Genomic DNA, 17,502 nt, shown 5'->3' on the forward strand with positions numbered 1-17,502 from the left:
TCAGTCCTTTAAGCCCCAATGTTGTGTGCCTGTAGCTTGAACAGGTCAGTTTTATGAACCTTGGAGTCAATTTTTTTGCCTTGGCTATAAGAGGGAGAGGAGGTCTAGTCCTTTAGGGCTCTTCTAAGGTCAACACATTTAGCCCTCCCACAGGTCCAGGAGTGTTCTGAGGTGAGTTCCCGGAGATACCACATTTATGTCTGGTACAAGCTATTGGGTAGAAATGACCCTCTGGGATGCGCTAACCAATGTTTTAAAGGTTTCTTGGGATAACCCTACCAACTTTAGGCACTTTCAAGATGGTAAACATCTTCGGCCACACTAAAACTGGACTCGGGAGGGGGTGGGGGGGAAGTACTATGGAAGTCTAAGTATCCTGCAACATCCAACACTAAAATTCAGTTTCAAGCCGCTGTGGTAACGCCAATAAACCCAGAGGCAGAAGTCTGGTAAAACAAATAGTTCCGTTTTCAACAACTAGAGAGTGGATACACAAGAACTGTTTTAGCATCCTGTTTCCCTTCTTTGAAGTGTGCCCTAAGCATTATTTGTAAGCCCAGCCAATCTGTCAAGCAGGTTGTGACACTGTATTGTCAGAAATGCACTTCTGCTAATAATACCCTGTGACAAAGAATAGCACTGGAGGCTCGGGGGTGTACATGCACTTCTGCTAATAATGCCCTGGGACAAAGAATAGCACTGGAGGCTCGGGGGTGCACATGCACCTCTGCCAATAATGCCCTGTGACAAAGAATAGCACTGGAGGCTCGGGAGTGCACATGCACTTCTGCCAATAATACCCTGGGACAAAGAATAGCACTGGAGGCTCGGGGGTGCACATGCACTTCTGCCAATAATACCCTGTGACAAAGAATAGCACTGGAGGCTCAGGGGTGCACATGCACTTCTGCCAATAATACCCTATGACAAAGAATAGCACTGGAGGCTCAGGGGTGCACATGCACTTCTGCCAATAATACCCTGGGACAAAGAATAGCACTGGAGGCTCAGGGGTGTACATGCACTTCTGGTAATAATGTCCTGGGACAAAGAATAGCACTGGAGGCTCGGGGGTGTACATGCACTTCTGGTAATAATGCCCTGGGACAAAGAATAGCACTGGAGGCTCGGGGGTGCACATGCACCTCTGCCAATAATACCCTGGGACAAAGAATAGCACTGGAGGCTCGGGGTGCACATGCACTTCTGCCAATAATACCCTGTGACAAAGAATAGCACTGGAGGCTCAGGGTGTACATGCACTTCTGCCAATAATACCCTATGACAAAGAATAGCACTGGAGGCTCAGGGGTGTACATGCACTTCTGCCAATAATACCCTGGGACAAAGAATAGCACTGGAGGCTCAGGGGTGTACATGCACTTCTGCTAATAATACCCTGTGACAAAGAATAGCACTGGAGGCTCAGGGGTGCACATGCACTTCTGCTAATAATACCCTGTGACAAGGAATAGCACTGGAGTCTCAGGGGTGTACATGCACTTCTGCTAATAATACCCTATGACAAAGAATAGCACTGGAGGCGCGGGTGTGCACATGCACTTCTGCCAACAATACCCTATGACAAAGAATAACACTGGAGTCTCAGGGGTGCACATGCACTTCAGCTAATAATTCCCTATGACAAAGAATAGCACTGGAGTCTCAGGGGTGTACATGCACTTCTGTTAATAATGCCCTGTGACAAAGAATAGCACTGGAGTCTCAGGGGTGTACATGCACTTCTGCTAATAATACCCTATGACAAAGAATAGCACTGGAGTCTCGGGGGTGCACATGCACTTCTGCCAATAATACCCTATGACAAAGAATAACACTGGAGTCTCAGGGGTGTACATGCACTTCTGCCAATACCCTGTGACAAAGAATAGCACTGGAGGCTCAGGAGTGTACATGCACTTCTGCTAATAATGCCCTGTGACAAAGAATAACACTGGAGGCTCAGGGGTGCACATGCACTTCTGCTAATAATGCCCTGTGACAAAGAATAGCACTGGAGGCTCAGGGGTGCACATGCACTTCTGCTAATAATACCCTGTGACAAGGAATAGCACTGGAGTCTCAGGGGTGTACATGCACTTCTGCTAATAATACCCTATGACAAAGAATAGCACTGGAGGCGCGGGTGTGCACATGCACTTCTGCCAACAATACCCTATGACAAAGAATAACACTGGAGTCTCAGGGGTGCACATGCACTTCAGCTAATAATTCCCTATGACAAAGAATAGCACTGGAGTCTCAGGGGTGTACATGCACTTCTGTTAATAATGCCCTGTGACAAAGAATAGCACTGGAGTCTCAGGGGTGTACATGCACTTCTGCTAATAATACCCTATGACAAAGAATAGCACTGGAGTCTCGGGGGTGCACATGCACTTCTGCCAATAATACCCTATGACAAAGAATAACACTGGAGTCTCAGGGGTGTACATGCACTTCTGCCAATACCCTGTGACAAAGAATAGCACTGGAGGCTCAGGAGTGTACATGCACTTCTGCTAATAATGCCCTGTGACAAAGAATAACACTGGAGGCTCAGGGGTGCACATGCACTTCTGCTAATAATGCCCTGTGACAAAGAATAACACTGGAGGCTCAGGGGTGTACATGCACTTCTGCTAATAATGCCCTGTGACAAAGAATAGCACTGGAGGCTCAGGGGTGTACATGCACTTCTGCTAATAATACCCTGTGACAAAGAATAACACTGGAGGCTCAGGGGTGCACATGCACTTCTGCTAATAATACCCTGTGACAAAGAATAAACACTGGAGGCTCGGGGGTGCACATGCACTTCTGGTAATAATGCCCTATGACAAAGAATAGCACTGGAGGCTCAGGGGTGCACATGCACTTCTGGTAATAATACCCTGTGACAAAGAATAGCACTGGAGGCTCAGGGGTGCACATGCACTTCTGCTAATAATACCCTGTGACAAAGAATAACACTGGAGGCTCAGGGGTGCACATGCACTTCTGCTAATAATACCCTGTGACAAAGAATAACACTGGAGGCTCAGGGGTGCACATGCACTTCTGCTAATAATACCCTGTGACAAATAATAACACTGGAGGCTCAGGGGTGCACATGCACTTCTGCCAATAATACCCTATGACAAAGAATAACACTGGAGGCTCAGGGGTGCACACGCACTTCAGCTAATAATTCCCTATGACAAAGAATAGCACTGGAGTCTCAGGAGTGCACACGCAGTTCTGCCAATAATGCCCTGTGACAAAGAATAGCACTGGAGTCTCAGGAGTGCACACGCACTTCTGCCAATAATGCCCTGTGACAAAGAATAGCACTGGAGTCTCAGGAGTGCACACGCACTTCTGCCAATAATGCCCTGTGACAAAGAATAGCACTGGAGTCTCAGGAGTACATATGCACTTCTGCCAATAATACCCTATGACAAAGAATAACACTGGAGGCTCAGGGGTGCACACGCACTTCAACTAATAATTCCCTATGACAAAGAATAGCACTGGAGTCTCAGGAGTGCACATGCACTTCTGCCAATAATGCCCTGTGACAAAGAATAACACTGGAGGCTCAGGAGTGCACATGCACTTCTGCCAATACCCTGTGACAAAGAATAGCACTGGAGGCTCAGGAGTGTACATGCACTTCTGCTAATAATGCCCTGTGACAAAGAATAACACTGGAGGCTCAGGGGTGTACATGCACTTCTGCCAATAATTCCCTATGACAAAGAATAGCACTGGAGTCTCAGGGGTGTACATGCACTTCTGCCAATAATGCCCTATGACAAAGATTAGCACTGGAGGCTCAGGGGTGCACATGCACTTCTGGTAATAATGCCCTGTGACAAAGAATAACACTGGAGGCTCAGGAGTGCACATGCACTTCTGCTAATAATACCCTGTGACAAAGAATAGCACTGGAGACTCAGGGGTGTACATGCACTTCTGCTAATAATACCCTATGACAAAGAATAGCACTGGAGGCTCAGGGGTGCACATGCACTTCTGCCAATACCCTGTGACAAAGAATAGCACTGGAGTCTCAGGAGTGCATATGCACTTCTGCCAATAATACCCTATGACAAAGAATAACACTGGAGGCTCAGGGGTGCACACGCACTTCAGCTAATAATTCCCTATGACAAAGAATAGCACTGGAGTCTCAGGAGTGCACATGCACTTCTGCCAATAATGCCCTGTGACAAAGAATAACACTGGAGGCTCAGGCGTGCACATGCACTTCTGCTAATAATACCCTATGACAAAGAATAGCACTGGAGGCTCAGGGGTGTACATGCACTTCTGCCAATACCCTGTGACAAAGAATAGCACTGGAGGCTCAGGAGTGCACATGCACTTCTGCTAATAATACCCTGTGACAAAGAATAGCACTGGAGTCTCAGGGGTGTACATGCACTTCTGCCAATAATGCCCTATGACAAAGATTAGCACTGGAGGCTCAGGGGTGCACATGCACTTCTGGTAATAATGCCCTGTGACAAAGAATAACACTGGAGGCTCAGGAGTGCACATGCACTTCTGCTAATAATACCCTGTGACAAAGAATAGCACTGGAGACTCAGGGGTGTACATGCACTTCTGCTAATAATACCCTATGACAAAGAATAGCACTGGAGGCTCAGGGGTGCACATGCACTTCTGCCAATAATACCCTGTGACAAAGAATGGCTCAGGGGTGTACATACACTTCTGCCAATAATACCCTATGACAAAGAATAGCACTGGAGTCTCAGGAGTGTACATGCACTTCTGCTAATAATACCCTACGACAAAGAATAGCACTGGAGGCTCAGGGGTGCACATGCACTACTGCCAATAATACCCTATGACAAAGAATAACACTGGAGGCTCAGGGGTGCACATGCACTTCTGGTAATAATACCCTGTCACAAAGAATAGCACTGGAGGCTCGGGGGTGTACATGCAGTTCTGCTAATAATGCCCTGTGAAGAAAAATACCTCGGGAGGCTCAGGAGTGCACATGTACTGCTGCCATCAATGCTCTGTGCTGACTAGAAATCCTGGAGGCTCATGAGGGTCCATGCACTTCTGCTATTAACGCCCTGCGATAATGAGTGATACTGGAGGCTCAGGAGTGACCATGCACTTCTGCTAATAATGCCCTGTGACAAAGAATAGCACTGGAGGCTCAGGAGTGACCATGCACTTCTGCTATTAATGCCCTGAAAAGAAGAATGACACTAGAGGCTCAGGAGTGACCATGCACTTCTGCTAATAATGCCCTGGAAAGAAGAATGACACTAGAGGCTCATGTGTGACCATGACTTGTATGAATAATGCCCCGTGTCGGCAATTAATACTGGATGCTCAGAAGTATATGTCTTCTATCATTAATGTTTTGTAATGACAAAGCACACCTGAGGCTCAGAAGAGTATGTGTGTGTCTGCTATTAATGCTCTGTGCTGAAGAATAACACTGACATCACAAGTACTGGCAAAGCCAATAGGTTTGGCAGTGATCACCAGCCTTCTGGCTTTGTCAATGCAAGGTTATTTATTCAAAATGTTTTGAGGCTGTCTGTCTGTGAGGAAGTAGCCTCTTTCTAGCCTTGTTACCCCCACTTTTGGCCTGTTTGTGAGTGTATGCCAGGGTGTTTTCACTGTCTCACTGGGCTCCTGCTAGCCAGGGCCCAGTGCTCATAGTGAAAACCCTATGTTTTCAGTATGTTTGTTATGTGTCACTGGGACCCTGCTAGTCAGGACCCCAGTGCTCATAAGTTTGTGGCCTATATGTGTGTGTTCCCTGTGTAGTGCCTAACTGTCTCACTGAGGCTCTGCTAATCAGAACCTCAGTGGTTATGCTCTCTCATTTCTTTCAAAATTGTCACTAACAGGCTAGTGACCAATTTTACCAATTTACATTGGCTTACTGGAACACCCTTATAATTCCCTAGTATATGGTACTGAGGTACCCAGTGTATTGGGGTTCCAGGAGATCCATATGGGCTTCAGCATTTCCTTTGCCACCCATAGGGAGCTCTGACAATTCTTACACAGGCCTGCCACTGCAGCCTGAGTGAAATAACGTCCACGTTATTTCACAGCCATTTTACACTGCACTTAAGTAACTTATAAGTCACCTATATGTCTAACCTTTACCTGGTAAAGGTTAGGTGCAAAGTTACTTAGTGTGAGGGCACCCTGGCACTAGCCAAGGTGCCCCCACATTGTTCAGAGCCAATTCCCTGAACTTTGTGAGTGCGGGGACACCATTACACGCGTGCACTACATATAGGTCAATACCTATATGTAGCTTCACAATGGTAACTCCGAATATGGCCATGTAACATGTCTAAGATCATGGAATTGCCCCCTCTATGCCATCCTGGCATTGTTGGCACAATTCGATGATCCCAGTGGTCTGTAGCACAGACCCTGGTACTGCCAAACTGCCTTTCCTGGGGTTTCACTGCAGCTGCTGCTGCTGCCAACCCCTCAGACAGGCTTCTGCCCCCCGGGGTCAAGCCAGGCTTGTCCCAGGATGGCAAAACAAAGGACTTCCTCTGAGAGAGGGTGTTACACCCTCTCCCTTCGGAAAATGGTGTGAAGGCAGGGGAGGAGTAGCCTCCCCCAGCCTCTGGAAATGCTTTCTTGGGCACAGATGTGCCCAATTCTGCATAAGCCAGTCTACACCGGTTCAGGGACCCCTTAGCCCCTGCTCTGGCGCGAAACTGGACAAAGGAAAGGGGAGTGACCACTCCCCTGACCTGCACCTCCCCTGGGAGGTGTCCAGAGCTCCTCCAGTGTGCTCCAGACCTCTGCCATCTTGGAAACAGAGGTGCTGCTGGCACACTGGACTGCTCTGAGTGGCCAGTGCCACCAGGTGACGTCAGAGACTCCTTGTGATAGGCTCCTTCAGGTGTTGCTAGCCTATCCTCTCTCCTAAGTAGCCAAACCCTCTTTTCTGGCTATTTAGGGTCTCTGTCTCTGGGGAAACTTTAGATAACGAATGCAAGAGCTCATCCGAGTTCCTCTGCATCTCTCTCTTCACCTTCTGCCAAGGAATCGACTGCTGACCGTGCTGGAAGCCTGCAACACTGCAACAAAGTAGCAAAGACGACTACTGCAACTCTGTAACGCTGATCCTGCCGCCTTCTCGAATGTTTTCCTGGTGGTGCTTGCTGTGGGGGTAGTCTGCCTCCTCTCTGCACTAGAAGCTCCGAAGAAATCTCCCGTGGGTCGACTGAATCTTCCCCCTGCAACCGCAGGCACCAAAAAGCTGCATTACCGGTCCCTTGGGTCTCCTCTCAGCACGACGAGCGAGGTCCCTCGAATCCAGCAACTCTGTCCAAGTGACTCCCACAGTCCAGTGACTCTTCAGTCCAAGTTTGGTGGAGGTAAGTCCTTGCCTCACCTCGCTAGACTGCATTGCTGGGAACCGCGACTTTTGCAGCTACTCCGGCCTCCGTGCACTTCCGGCGGAAATCCTTTGTGCACAGTCCAGCCTGGGTCCACAGCACTCTAACCTGCATTGCACGACTTTCTAAGTTGGTCTCCGGCGACGTGGGACTCCTTTGTGTAACTTCGGGTGAGCACCGTTTCACGCATCCTCGTAGTGCCTGTTTCTGGCACTTCTCCGGGTGCTACCTGCTGCTGAGAGGGCTCCTTGTCTTGCTCGACGTCCCCTCTCTCTCCTGGTCCAATTTGCGACCTCCTGGTCCCTCCAGGGCCACAGCAGCGTCCAAAAACGCTAACCGCACGATTTGCAGCTAGCAAGGCTTGTTGGCGTTCTTTCGGCGGGAAAACACTTCTGCACGACTCTCCACGGCAAGAGGGATCCGTCCACCAAAGGGGAAGTCTCTAGCCCTTTTCGTTCCTGCAGAAACCTCAGCTTCTTCTGTCCAGTAGAAGCTTCTTTGCACCCACAGCTGGCATTTCCTGGGCATATGCCCATCTCCGACTTGCTTGTGACTTTTGGACTTGGTTCCCTTGTTCCACAGGTACCCTAGATTGGAAATCCACAGTTGTTGCATTGTTGGTTTGTGTCTTTCCTGCATTATTCCTCTATCACGACTTCTTTGTCTTTTGGGGAACTTTAGTGCACTTTGCACTCACTTTTCAGGGTCTTGGGAGGGCTAATTTTCTAACTCTCACTATTTTCTAATAGTCCCTGCGACCCTCTACAAGGTCACATAGGTTTGGGGTCCATTCGTGGTTCGCATTCCACTTTTGGAGTATATGGTTTGTGTTGCCCCTATCCCTATGTGTCCCCATTGCATCCTATTGTAACTATACATTGTTTGCACTGTTTTCTAAGACTATACTGCATATTTTTGCTATTGTGTATATATATCTTGTGTATATTTCCTATCCTCTCACTGAGGGTACACTCTAAGATACTTTGGCATATTGTCATAAAAATAAAGTACCTTTATTTTTAGTATAACTGTGTATTGTGTTTTCTTATGATATTGTGCATATGACACTAAGTGGTACTGTAGTAGCTTCACACGTCTCCTAGTTCAGCCTAAGCTGCTCTGCTAAGCTACCATTATCTATCAGCCTAAGCTGCTAGACACCCTATACACTAATAAGGGATAACTGGGCCTGGTGCAAGGTGCAAGTACCCCTTGGTACTCACTACAAGCCAGTCCAGCCTCCTACACTGTCCCTCATCAATGAGGAAAAAACTACTTTCTGTGCAGATGTGCTGCTTGTGAAGACACAATACTATCATTTACACTGAAGTTATCCAAGAGGAGAAGTGGGCGGACCCCCTGTCCCACACCGTATTCTGTAGTGAGCGTAGGAGATCTGTGAATGACACAATGAAAACCATGGACGAAGCGACCGCTTGAAGCCCTTGTAAGTAAGCAGAATTCATTTAATTTTAGAAAAGCAAAAGGTCTTGGCTAACGCCAGACTTCGGAAGGATTTCCTGTGTGAAGACCTCAGCTGCTCTCTCCAAGTCAGTGTGCATTAGATCAAGTATCTGAAATCGAAGATAAATTGCAGCATCTGGTACCCACTCTATCAGCTTCGGGGGGAGGAAGGGAGGAGGGCAGATTATTTTATGGACTTTTCTAACGTTGATCTGTGGTTCACAAACACATAAAATAATAAATCCTGCCAGGATAAAATACCATTGGGGGTGGGGTGGGGGGGGGAGTGTAAATCGTGTGCAGATAAGAAAAGAAAGTGCAGATAAGAAAAAAAATCTGCAAAGAAGACACAGAAGAATGGAAATAAGGACATGACGGAAAGGAAGGAGACAAAGAAAGAAGGAAAGAATGGAGGGTGGATGAGAAGAAGTGCAGGAAGAAGCTGATGCAAGGAACACAAATTATAAAGAAAAATCTTAGGAGGGAGAGAAAGACGCAGGGCAAAAAACAGTAAAATAATGGAAAAAAGAAACACGGGACAGAAAAGGGATAGGAAGAAAGAAGGGAGAACGAGCCACAAAATGATAAGAACACAGCGAGGAACAAGAAAAGCGAGGAACAAGAAAAGAAGGAACGAGAAGAAAGAAGGAAAGCTGGAAAGAAGGACAGCTTGGAACAGGATTATAAAAAGGATTTAAAGTATGAAACATGGAACAAAAGGAATGACACAGGAAACAGGAGGCAAGAAGGAGTGAAAGGAGGCGAGACAAAGAAGGAGAAAGAAATAGAAAAAAAATAGAGGAGGGCAGGTACGCAGGTGGGTCGTTTTCGTAGCACAATCTTGTAAAATCATGCTGTAAACGCATCGCCTTGCACCATGTTTTGCAAACTTTCCTCGGGAGAATAATTCCCCCTTTTTTCCACAGGAAGGGCGGGGATCGCCGACTCTGCTCTAGTATTCAGTGCAGATGGGTCACACTGAGGAGTATCTGATGCTCCCGGCTACCCCCCGTCCCAAGGTGTGATTCTAGTGCATGCTTCGGTCACATGGTTGGGCTCGGTCGGAGGTCCTCGCCGTGAACCTTAGCGGCTGATTACAGGTTTAAAATGGCTCCTGGAGTGGGGGTCTGGAGGCAGCCTGGAGTGGGGGTCTGGAGGCAGCCTGGCTGGTGACCAGCACGTCTGCTGATCACACGTCTCGGTAGTGGTTAACACAAGGTCACGATAGCCAGATAAAATGCAGCCGGTAACCCGAGCGTGCTAGGTTCATATTGGAGCCATAAAGTCATTAAATGTACTTATCGGCTCATGAAGTGAAGTACCCGGCGCTGGGCCACACGCCAACCCAGCTTGCTCATCAATGATTCCGTGACCCTCCGATCTTTGGCCTCTCAGCTGAGAGCACGCACAGGGTCAGGCACACTCTGGTGTGTTTTCTCTAAAGCCACCTTTGCATTCCCTAATACTGTACAAACAGCCGCACCTCGTGTGTACTCCCCAACCTGCGGCTCACACGGGTGGCGGCCCTCCCTTACCTCTGCACCAGTGCCCAGCCCTCCCACCTCCACACAAGAGCCGCTGTTTGCTTTGGGAGAATGACAAGTATTTCAGAAATGCGACGGTGCCACACTACGTGGAGGCGGTGTTTGTGCTGGAGGTGGGGTGCGTGTGACACAACGACGCGCCGCACACACCGGGAGAACAACCCGGCATCAGGCGGGAGGCTGGGGATGGAGGCGGCTCAGCGCCTAAAAGCCGGCTTTCAACCGTCTGCGATGGCCAAAGCAGCCCTCGAAACCAAACCGAAGCCTGAATAGTCCGTCAGTTGCCCTAAAGAGATGAGGACCCCAGGCAGGCGTGGAGGTGGCAACCACAACGGCTGCCCTCTTAATGACCAGACTAGTAACCGGGTCAAGCCATTAGTCTGTCCTCTCGGTTTACTAAAGACATGATGGGCCACACAGCAGGGATGGAGGTGGCAACCACAACGGCTGCCCTCCTAATGACCAAACTAGCAACCAGGTCAAGTCATTAGTCTGTCCTCTCTGTTTACTAAAGACATGATGGGCCCCACAGCAGGGATGGAGGTGGCAACCACAACGGCTGCCCTCCTAATGACCAAACTAGCAACCAGGTCAAGTCATTAGTCTGTCCTCTGTGTTTACTAAAGACATGATGGGCCCCAGAGCAGGCGTGTAGTTAGCAATCACAAAGGCTGCTCTCTTAATGACCAAACTAGTGACCAGATCAAGCCATTAGTCTGTCCTCTGTGTTTACTAACGTAATTGGCTCAACAACTAAAGTTTCAGGTTTGGCCCTGTGACCAGGCCAGCTGTTCTCTGATGGAATATGAGGTAGAAGAGGGACATGAATACACTTCTAATATCAATGCTCTCTAGTGCCAGGCTACCTTCACTTAAACGACATGTCCACTTGTGCTAAAGGTGCCCCTTTTGCTTTTGTTGATCTCGCTGCTGAGATATGATCAGTAAAGAAGCTAGTCGTGACACAAGGGGTTTGTACCTCCTCAGTAGCCAAGGGTCAGAACACTTTTGGCCAGTTAAGGACAGACTCGCTGATGGTGTGTGAAGGTCATCTGAAGGATTGTCCAGGGAAAAATCGAGGGCCTCAGAAGGCAGCTGTGTGTGTCTATTGGTAAGCTCGGAGGGCCAGCTAAGCATAGGGTAGTCTGAGGGTCTCACAGCATGCCCATGAATTCGGAGGGCATGCTTAAAGTGCCCGAACGCACTCCAAGGTTGTCAAAGAACAGATCTGGGCTGCACCAGCTAGTTATGTCTGAAGCAGACAGAGTGTCTTAAGGGGCGTTATGGTGGTTTCCAAGGGCTATTCAGGGGCTTTCTGGTAGTGGGTGGGTGTTTCTTAAGGAAGACAAGGATGCTTAGGCATTGAGGGCCCATGAGGACCTGCTAGGGGTGTCTGAAAGCAGGCTGAGAATTACTGAGGGACATCTGGTGGGCTAAAATGATCCGCTTGGGCTGTCTGAAGGTGGACAGAGGGGTGGCAAAGGTAGCTAACGGCCAAACAGGGGAATCTGAAGGCAGGCCGGGCCTTATCATTTTTTGTGCATGCAGACAAGCTAGAGTTCTGGTTCATGGAGTTTGAGCGCGTTTTGACGATTATAATGCTTAGGAGAGTGGGGTGGTTGTCAAAGGGGATACTAAGAGTCACTGAGAGGGCTCTCTATGGAGGATCAGAGGAACCACACGGGGCTGACAGAAATAAATTGCCGACCATAGGTAAATGGCAGTCTCAGATCACTATCGGCAAACAACTGCTGACATTTTGGGGATCTTAGAACCTTCTTGTTTAATTATTTTTCTAGCTGGTTGTGTACCTGAGCTACAGTAAAAGTATTTTAACATGCACGTTTTGTTTTTTTACATAAAGTGAAAATAGCTGTTTGGGTCTTGTCAGTGCAGGGGCATGGCAATATTAATTTCTACATATCACACTTTTAAATACCATGCACCCTAAATTGTCAGCTACATTATTAATCCTTAACAGGGAAGGTTTCTCCTGTCAAAAAGGGTTATTTTGACCAGTCAGGCTGAGGGTTTAAAATTGCAGCAGTATGGTTACAATGATAGGCCTGAAGCCATGTTCGCACTGACACCCTAGTGGATGGGACAATAAGTGCTGCAACCTACTGGTGGCATTTAACTTTCCGGCTCCGGGATGCACCTTGCACCATACAACAGGGACTTGGAGGTAAGTTAAATATAATAATTACAAATGTACTATTTGTTGGTGGGGGTAAAATGGAGTTCTAAAGGCACCAAAAACTCAGGGTACATCAAATGTCAAAAAAATCCTGGGTGCATACTCCGAAATGGTGGATTTCCTACTGTTGGCAAAAGGAAGGCATACTGGCTTTGTCAGGGTGTCACCACATTCATAGAAGCATAAACATGTCATGTTAAATCAATGCAACACCATTAAAACTATTACAGATCAACCCTCTTACAATGGCATTCATTATTACAGGTAATGATTCACTGAATGGCAAAATTGTTTTTTGCCCCTGACGCAGTCAAGTGGTCTATTGAAAGCCTTCTCTTAGAGTCTAGCTGCCACACCTGCCTGGCGCCTTCCCTACAAAACTTCAAAGGGTAGACCCTCTTGTGGGTGGCTCCAGAGGTCTGGCTACCCTCCTCTATGCCTGTGGGGCTGAGCCTCCCCAGGCCAGGTGCAGTGTGAAAAGTAGTTAGAGCACACAGATTCTGCCCCCACGGTCTTCTCTCCCAAAACCCTGGCCCTACTGCTTGTGGAGGGCATCGATCCTCCAGCTGACCAGCACAGTAGGGTGATTCAAAGGCCCAAATCTAAATATGAATTGAGTCAGAGAAATATGACAAATTTACAAATTCTAGAAGTGCTGATATGACTAAAGTGATAATGAACCTGCATTGGGGGTAGATTTTGTTCTATATGATCAGTGTGTCGCTCTAGTCTCTAGGCCTAAACAAGATGAAACTACTCTGGTGTAGATTTCTCCTGTAATGAATGATAAAGTAAGCACACAATATAACTTTAAGAACCACAGACCTACATTGTGAATGCCCACTCACATTATAAGGCCTTCACAGGTCAGCACTAATTCTTGAAGGGTCCCTATTGAGACAGGCTACTTGTGTGCGGATACCAGGTTGAGTTAGATGATAGATTCACACACTCAGTTCATAAAACATGTGCACATGCTGAGTGGATGTGATCATGTGCATGCAGCCTTGAGTCTTTTACCTTACCAGCACATCAGCAGACATTATCTTAAAAAGGCAGACACTTGAGGTTAGCACTCCAAATCCATTACAACAGAGCGTACAGAGAAAGTGACTCAGGTAGAAAGACTCGTTCAAAGCAGAAATTCATAAACTAGGTAGTCCAAAAAGTGAAAAACTAAATAGGGAAGAACACATTTCTCACAGATATTTATAATATGCATGAGAATGGGCACAAAAAGAGGGAAAAGTCTGGGTGTGGGAAAACTTGGGAACAGACGAAGATAACATATTTGCATTGTGCGGCATGTCCAGTTTGGCTTACCCTGTGGGCTGGGATGTGCAGAGGTTACTTGCAGTTGTTATGGTGGGAGGAAACGGATTGTGAGGGGAGAACCGAGTTGGTACATTGAATGGTCTTTGGTACGTCAGGTCAGGACGAGTTTACGCGTTTAATGAAACACTTCCCTAAATAGACTGGATTTTTCATCTTCCTGAATGCTGAGCAACTTTGGCTGGTGGTGTGAGATCTCCCCGTACATCTAGACTTTGTAAACCCATCACTCTATCCAAGGTTGTATCACCAGATGTTTTGCTGCCAGATAATCTGGTTTCCAAGGGCTATTCAGGGGCTTTCTGGTAGTGGGTGGGTGTTTCTTAAGGAAGACAAGGATGCTTAGGCATTGAGGGCCCATGAGGACCTGCTAGGGGTGGTTGAAAGCAGGCTGAGAATTACTGCGGGACATCTGGTGGGCTAAAATGATCCGCTTGGGCTGTCTGAAGGTGGACAGAGGGGTGGCAAAGGTAGCTAACGGCCAAACAGGGGAATCTGAAGGCAGGCCGGGCCTTATCATTTTTTGTGCATGCAGACAAGCTAGAGTTCTGGTTCATGGAGTTTGAGCGCGTTTTGACGATTATAATGCTTAGGAGAGTGGGGTGGTTGTCAAAGGGGATACTAAGAGTCACTGAGAGGGCTCTCTATGGAGGATCAGAGGAACCACACGGGGCTGACAGAAATAAATTGCCGACCATAGGTAAATGGCAGTCTCAGATCACTATCGGCAAACAACTGCTGACATTTTGAGGCTCTTAGAACCTTCTTGTTTAATTATTTTTCTAGCTGGTTGTGTACCTGAGCTACAGTAAAAGTATTTTAACATGCACGTTTTGTTTTTTTACATAAAGTGAAAATAGCTTTTTGGGTCTTGTCACTGCAGGGGCATGGCAATATTAATTTCTACATATCACACTTTTAAATACCATGCACCCTAAATTGTCAGCTACATTATTAATCCTTAACAGGGAAGGTTTCTCCTGTCAAAAAGGGTTATTTTGACCAGTCAGGCTGAGGGTTTAAAATTGCAGCAGTATGGTTACAATGATAGGCCTGAAGCCATGTTCGCACTGACACCCTAGTGGATGGGACAATAAGTGCTGCAACCTACTGGTGGCACTCAACCTGGTATCCGCACACAAGTAGCCTGTCTCAATAGGGACCCTTCAAGAATTAGTGCTGACCTGTGAAGGCCTTATAATGTGAGTGGGCATTCACAATGTAGGTCTGTGGTTCTTAAAGTTATATTGTGTTACTTGCAGTTGTTATGGCAGGAGGAAACGGATTGTGAGGGGAGAACCGAGTTGGTACATTGAATGGTCTTTGGTACGTCAGGTCAGGACGAGTTTACGCGTTTAATGAAACACTTCCCTAAATAGACTGGATTTTTCATCTTCCTGAATGCTGAGCAACTTTGGCTGGTGGTGTGAGATCTCCCCGTACATCTAGACTTTGTAAGCCCATCACTCTATCCAAGGTTGTATCACCAGATGTTTTGCTGCCAGATAATCTGTGCCTTGATTTGTTAGAAATTCCTGATTGAGCACACTAAGGGACAGCATCTTCAGATAATCTAGGGTGGAGGTTCAGAATCCCTTATGCAGCAAACTTAAGTTTTGATTTTAATGCTAGAGATCACTGCGTCCCAATGGGTCATTTTCGGAGCTGCCTTCTGTTGTCATCTTCTGTGAAAAAACGTCTTACGTTCAATTGTCACCACTTACAAGGATCAGCTCCATTTCCCATTATTTTCCAAGCCTTTACATACAACCTCACTGCTTATTTTAGCAATGCTGCATATATCACTGATGTCTCCCCCTGCTCGTAGACTGTAAGTATCCATACAGAATTGTATTTATGCCTCGATAATCTGTCCTCTCAATGGAAATCTCTTCTGGTCATTGAAACGGAGATAAGCTGCTAATGACTGCCCAGACTTAACGTCTAAGTGTAAGGAGGTATTATGTGATGCACTTGGAGGGGGGAATTCTAAGAAAGAAGGCGGTAACGCAGTTCGGTAATACAAGCAGGCCAGAACTGTTGCGAGGACCATTTAAGAAAATAATACTAACTCATGGATCTACAAGGCAAAGACACAGGACATTAGAGAGGTCCTAGCTTTTGGACGATACCTTTCACATGGAGTGCACATTGTTAGTACAGGCAAGGTGCGACAACAGAATAAAATGTATGCATTTGTACAGCCCACTTTCACCCTGTGATGATGCGCTGGTGCTAAATAGTAGATGCATGTTGTACAACCCAATGGTACTCATTTTACCATCCTTCGAAAGACTAAAAATCTGAATTAACCTGTGAGGTTTCAAACCTGTGACTATGTAATCACACACAGAGCCCTACAAGGTATGCAGTAATAAACAGTCATCAGACCTGTCTACAACAGTTTCTTAGCACTAGACCAGGGAAGGTGGCCAGCACTGCCACAAGGTGGGCAAGGGACGTGAACACATTGCAGGGTCAGCATCCTATGAACATGTGTAGGCAGTATTCCGCTTTTCATAATAGGGGCTTCTGTAGAGATATACTTTCATTAACTGAGTACATAATATGAGTCTTTCTGAGACACATTACATTGTGTTCAACTATCTGTCACAGAGTTTGTGAGGCTCAACATTCACCGAGAGTGTGTACTGCAGTTTGAGCTTCTTGAAGTCCAACAGATGCCCCACATTAATCCTCTCAGAAATACCATTACAGGGAGTGCAGAATTATTAGGCAAGTTGTATTTTTGAGGATTAATTTTATTATTGAACAACAACCATGTTCTCAATGAACCCAAAAAACTCATTAATATCAAAGCTGAATATTTTTGGAAGTAGTTTTTAGTTTTAGCTATGTTAGGGGGATATCTGTGTGTGCAGGTGACTATTACTGTGCATAATTATTAGGCAACTTAACAAAAAACAAATATATACCCATTTCAATGATTTATTATTACCAGTGAAACCAATATAACATCTCAACATTCACAAATATACATTTCTGACATTCAAAAACAAAACAAAAACAAATCAGTGACCAATATAGCCACCTTTCTTTGCAAGGACACTCAAAAGCCTGCCATCCATGGATTCTGTCAGTGTTTTGATCTGTTCACCATCAACATTGCGTGCAGCAGCAACCACAGCCTCCCAGACACTGTTCAGAGAGGTGTACTGTTTTCCCTCCTTGTAAATCTCACATTTGATGATGGACCACAGGTTCTCAATGGGGTTCAGATCAGGTGAACAAGGAGGCCAGGTCATTAGATTTCCTTCTTTTATACCCTTTCTTGCCAGCCACGCTGTGGAGTACTTGGACGCGTGTGATGGAGCATTGTTCTGCATGAAAATCATGTTTTTCTTGAAGGATGCAGACTTCTTCCTGTACCACTGCTTGAAGAAGGTGTCTTCCAGGAACTGGCAGTAGGACTGGGAGTTGAGCTAGACTCCATCCTCAACCCGAAAAGGCCCCACAAGCTCATCTTTGATGATACCAGCCCAAACCAGTACTCCACCTCCACCTTGCTGGCGTCTGAGTCGGACTGGAGCTC

The 17,502-nt window shown here is 46.8% G+C and overlaps 1 protein-coding gene across 1 annotated transcript in view; it reads right to left on the reverse strand.

Annotated features, from left to right (window-relative positions):
* Positions 1-17,502, reverse strand: part of LOC138261608 (dual specificity testis-specific protein kinase 1-like) — a 377,555-nt gene that overhangs the window by 229,718 nt on the left and 130,335 nt on the right. The gene's annotated exons all lie outside the window — the stretch shown is intronic.

Source organism: Pleurodeles waltl, chromosome 1_1, assembly GCF_031143425.1.
Source record: "Pleurodeles waltl isolate 20211129_DDA chromosome 1_1, aPleWal1.hap1.20221129, whole genome shotgun sequence".
Lineage (NCBI taxonomy): Eukaryota > Metazoa > Chordata > Amphibia > Caudata > Salamandridae > Pleurodeles > Pleurodeles waltl.